Raw genomic sequence first — 6,166 nt, forward strand, 5'->3', positions numbered from 1 at the left:
ATTCTTCAGAAACATGACTCTTCATCATTCCTCTGAAAGCTTTAAGGCAGTTTGATCCCTCTGCGTCTACGCCGGACCCTACGCTGTAGCCTGACGCGCACCTCTCGAAAAATGTAACTATACATCGCGGCCACACACGTCGCTCGGGCCGTGGCTTGGTAGCGTTGCATTTCCCCCCTTGACTTATTTCCTGGTTTTCCTTCCCCATAATCAACATGAAATCAAGGAGAGGGTTAACTAGGGCTGGGCAATATATTGATATATCAATATCGTGACATCAGACTAGATATCGTCTTAGATTATGAATATTGTGATATGACATCAGTGTTGTCTTTTCCTGGTTTTAAAGGCTGCATTACAGTAAAGTGATGTACTTTTCTGAACTTACCAGACTGTTGTAGCTGTTCTATTATTTGCCTTTTCCCACTTAGACATTATGTCCACATTACTGATGATTATTTCTCAGATCGACGCAATATTGATATTGAGGTATTTGGTCACGAATATCGTGATATCTGATTTTCTCCCTATCGCCCAGCCCTAGGGTTCACTTTTCCTGCTCCAGATTTGCCACCGTGGTCAGAAAGAACAGGGGAGACACTTTGTTTCTCTCACTAAGACTTTAGAGTCGCTACTCGCTCTGAAGACAATCGCCGTCACGCTCTCACTTCTCCCTCGCTCTATCACCCCTCCCCCCACACACACACACACAGGCACATGCCGGCTCGAGGCACACACCCTCCGGAAACCATGGAGATCTGCTATGAGTCGTTGAGTTTGCCGTTACGGGCGCAGCCATCCTGGTTGCGGATGTGACAATTTTAGACGAGAGGGAGGAGTGAGGGAGGAGACAGACTTGTTGGGCGCTATCTGACTGTGACGTTAGCGGAGAGTTGGCAACGCTGTTTACACTCTACGTTACGCTACACCCTTTCACCGGCAATCTGGATGCAACTGCTGCTGAAAGCTAGCCTACATAATTCGAGGTAAGACTGAGCTTCGCTAAGTTTTAAATATATCTTTGTCCCATAGTTATATTACATATAAGATTTTAAAATGAACATCATTCTGTGTTGCAGAAGACTTAAAACTAGCAATTGAGACCATCAGGTCATTATGAAGACGTTTACTGAGGTAATAAATGAAGTGAGAAGTGGGTCACTTTCTCATAGACTTCTACAGAAACAGACCTTTTGCAATTGCACGTGTCTTCCCCCTGCTGGAATTCAGATAGAATGAACTGGTCTAAGGAGTATCCCCCTGCTGGAATTCAGATAGAATGAACTGGTCTAAGGAGTATCCCCCTGCTGGAATTCATATAGAATGCAGGTTTAAGGCAGTTCATTTGCAGCACTTTGCCAAACCAGATGCTTTGTCCATTAATATTAACGGTCTGTGAGCCAAAGACTGCAAAACTGCACCCATTCACACTGGGAGTGTTGTACAAACTAAAACTAAGTGTTTTGGCTGGTGCCACAAGTTTCCTTGGCCAAAATCTGTGCAAAACAACGAAAACTTTTTAGCTGCGTTCCACCAGGGCTAATTTATTGTGTGATCTGGGTGAAGAAAGGCCCTTTAACAGCACTAAAAAGAAGGGTGCCAAATCACATACATCCAAATACAAGTCTGCCGAGTCAAATTTCTTTAAATCCCTTTAAAGTGAAAAGAGCGACCATATTCCACCTCTTTGTTTTAAGTTTATTATCAACCCTCCATCCACACACACGGCTGCACAGTACACATATTTGTCATGTCATGTTTCCCAGCCCTGTCCTTTGCCTTCACCATCCATTCTGCTAAAACAAGCAAGTGTCCTCAAATCACAGCACTTCTCCCTTTTTGTGATGTCATAGATCAGACATAGGATATTCTTTGTTTAGCTCTCTGATGGTACTTCAAGTGTGCTTCATGTATTTTACCATAAGTGGTTAGAATGTGGTCCTGTGTTGTTCCCATTTGTGTCATAGACTGGATTTAGACAACATGGCCAAAGATGAAAACCTATAGGTGACGCTCCAGACAAAACAGATTCTAAAAGTCATACTTAGGCCTTACAAAGCACTATGTCACTCACCAACAACTTTTAAAAGGTCCCATGGCATGGAAATCTCACTTTATGAGGGTTTTTAACATTAATATGAGTTCCCCCAGCCAGTCTATGGTCCCCCAGTGGCTAGAAATGGTGATAGATGTAAACCGAGCCCTGGGTATCCTGCTCTGCCTTTGAGAAAATGAAAGCTCAGATGAAGAGCGGGCCAGAGAATTTGGCCCACCCATGAGAGAGAGAGACATCATGGCTTTCAAACAAGAAAATTTGCAGTTGGTCAAGGCCACAACCCCACCCTCCACCTTGCCCCCCCACCCTCTCCTCAATAGCTGCAGACACAGAAATGGCACATACTAAGGAATTTCGGGAAAGAGACTTCAGATACAGTACTAGGGGACCACTAAGGTCTATATAAAAGAGACTTCAGATACAGTATTAGGGGACCACTAAGGTCTATATAAAAGAGACTTCAGATACAGTATTAGGGGACCACTAAGGTCTATATAAAGAGACTTCAGATACAGTATTAGGGGACCACTAAGGTCTATATAAAAGAGACTTAAGATACAGTATTAGGGGACCACTAAGGTCTATATAAAAGAGACTTCAGATACAGTATTAGGGGACCACTAAGGTCTATATAAAAGAGACTTCAGATACAGTATTAGGGGACCACTAAGGTCTATATAAAAGAGATTTCATATACAGTATTAGGGGACCACTAAGGTCTATATAAAAGACACTTCAGATACAGTATTAGGGGACCACTAAGGTCTATATAAAAGAGATTTCATATACAGTATTAGGGGACCACTAAGGTCTACATAAAAGAGACTTCAGATACAGTATTAGAGGACCACTAAGGTCTACATAAAAGAGACTTCAGATACAGTATTAGAGGACCACTAAGGTCTACATAAAAGAGACTTCAGATACAGTATTAGAGGACCACTAAGGTCTACATAAAAGAGACTTCAGATACAGTATTAGTGGACCACTAAGGTCTACATAAAAGAGACTTCAGATACAGTATTAGGGGACCACTAAGGTCTACATAAAAGAGACTTCAGATACAGTATTAGGGGACCACTAAGGTCTACATAAAAGAGACTTCAGATACAGTATTAGGAGACCACTAAGGTCTACATAAAAGAGACTTCAGATACAGTATTAGGGGACCACTAAGGTCTACATAAAAGAGACTTCAGATACAGTATTAGGGGACCACTAAGGTCTACATAAAAGAGACTTCAGATACAGTATTAGGGGACCACTAAGGTCTACATAAAAGAGACTTCAGATACAGTATTAGGGGACCACTAAGGTCTACATAAAAGAGACTTCAGATACAGTATTAGAGGACCACTAAGGTCTACATAAAAGAGACTTCAGATACAGTATTAGAGGACCACTAAGGTCTACATAAAAGAGACTTCAGATACAGTATTAGGGGACCACTAAGGTCTACATAAAAGAGACTTCATATACAGTATTAGTGGACCACTAAGGTCTACATAAAAGAGACTTCAGATACAGTATTAGGGGACCACTAAGGTCTATATAAAAGAGACTTCAGATACAGTATTAGGGGACCACTAAGGTCTATATAAAAGAGACTTCATATACAGTATTAGTGGACCACTAAGGTCTATATAAAAGAGACTTCAGATACAGTATTAGGGGACCACTAAGGTCTACATAAAAGAGACTTCAGATACAGTATTAGAGGACCACTAAGGTCTACATAAAAGAAAATTCAGATACAGTATTAGAGGACCACTAAGGTCTACATAAAAGAGACTTCAGATACAGTATTAGAGCACCACTAAGGTCTATATAAAAGAGACTTCAGATACAGTATTAGGGGACAACTAAGGTCTATATAAAAGAGACTTCAGATACAGTACTAGAAAATGCATTTCCTGCAGAAAATGTATGGGAATGTTGAATAGCTGAATTGCTAAAGCTAAACTGGTTGAATAGCTTAAATCCGTAAGAAGTTGAAGTAGTGAAAATAGTTGAAAAAGCGGAAATTGTTTTAATAAGTATGTTAAAAGTTTATGCTAAACTGAACTGTTTGCTTTAAAGGTTGAATAATGACAAAATATGTAGAACATTGTGAGGTCTGAGTAGATTTGATAACTGATAATGACTCACATATGCAGAAATATGAAACAAATGAATACTGTAATACTGTTAAAGATGAAAGTTGAAAAGGCTGAAAGAAGAAATATTTTTATTATTATCAGATATATACACTGCATAAAACGAAAAAGCATCAATCTAGCTGAGATGACATGTGAAATATATTAGGTGAAAAGAATGGGTCTGAACAAGAAGAAAGAGAGGAAAGAGGAGAGAAAGAGAGAAGAAAGGAGAGCAGGAGAGAAGAGACGAGAAGAGAGAGGAGAGAAAGAGAATAAAGAGGAGAGAGAGAAAAGAGAGGAGAGGAAAAGAAAGACAGCAACTTTGACTAAAATTGACTAAAAAGGCTGAAAGTGTAAAGACTTTGTATTATTATCAGCCATATCCATTGCGTAGAACAAACAAGCATGACCCTAAAGAGCTGAGAGGTGGCTATATTGCCTGAAAAGAAACGGGCTATATACATGGATGAAATCACAAATGACCCTGGAGGAGGAAGGGAGAGAGGGAGTGAAAGAGAGGAAAGGAGAGAGAGAGAGACAGACAGAGAAGGAGTGATGGAAGGAGAGAGAGATTGAGAAGGATGGAGGGAGGGAGAGACAGAGGGAGGGAGAGACAGGGAGGGAGACTAAAGGAAGGAGGGGAACAGAGGAGGGAGGAAGACAGAGAAAAGAGAAAGGAGGGAGGGAGGCATAGAGAAAGAAAGGGAGACAGGAGGGAGGGAGACAGACATAAGGAGACAGACAGAAGTGGAACGCAAATTATATAGACTGATGATCATAGTTAGTCTAGTTAGTTGACTCCTACAGCAAGCCTGGAGTAATCAGTAGACTGTCTGTGAAAGGGTTGTCATGGTTACTAAGGGCCTGGGCCATGTTTATAAACATCTCTTTGATCTGATAACGATAGCACCTGCTCTTAATGTCTCCTGTAGCACACCGCAGCAATTCAGACACTGAGAGCAAGCTCTCAAACAAAGCCTCGGACTGGCAAAACTATAACTGCTATCAGTCAAATGACGTGATCCTGAGCACCACAAGGCCTTTGTGAATGTATCGGTATAAAATTTATATGGATAAAAATAAAAATGTGGACATATCAGCGATTTAAAAAAGTGGTTTGCTGTGCGTTTTGCTGGGAAATGCAAAGAAAGTTATACAGGAGAGTGAATGGAGGGAGTTGTGTTACTCTTGTCGTTTGGAAGCTCAACCCGCCAAAAGTAAAAGGCTTATCACAAAACTGAGCAGATGTTCTGAAACTAAACAAAAATACCTAAGTTTTGATGTATAAATTGTGTATGACAAGTAGATATTGTGGGCGTGAGAGCAGTTTATAGACAAGGAACTAAGATAATTTTTTCGAAGCTTCACCCTCTAGCTGTGACATCATCCACTCTAGCAAGCGCAATACACACTGTTTAATCGATAAAATTTCCTGAAATGATCACTAAACTTAAACAGCTTTTTCACAAAAACTGTAAAAGATATCAAACTGAAAAGTAGACCCCAGATAGCTGAATATTTTGTGAACATTTTAAAGTTTGTTTGGCGTCTGTAGTTGAAAGAATGTATGAGGAAATACATTTTGAAGCAGAAGAGGATTTTAAGGAGTTGAAGCCTGCTCTCATCCACTTCAATGTTAAAAAAAAAGTGTTAAAAAGCTTAAAATTTTAAAAAGTATAAATAGTAGAAAATAATTTGAAGAAGTCCCATCATTAGCTGAAAGGGCTGAACATTTGAAAAGTTGAATGGTTTAAATAGGTGAAAGTATGCAGAAGTTACAGAGAGCCAAAAAACGTACGGAATAATAAGAAGAAGTATATAAAGAACCGAATAACAATAGTTGGAATGCTGTTGAACAGCATTCCCACTAATTAGGGGACCACTAAGGTCTATATAAAAGTATCCAAAAAGCAGCATGTCATAGGACCTTTAAACTGTTGTCCTTCAACCTGTTGCACCAGTTAGCTAGTTC

The sequence above is a fragment of the Perca flavescens genome, chromosome 2, assembly GCF_004354835.1.
Source record: "Perca flavescens isolate YP-PL-M2 chromosome 2, PFLA_1.0, whole genome shotgun sequence".
In the NCBI taxonomy this organism is placed as follows: domain Eukaryota; kingdom Metazoa; phylum Chordata; class Actinopteri; order Perciformes; family Percidae; genus Perca; species Perca flavescens.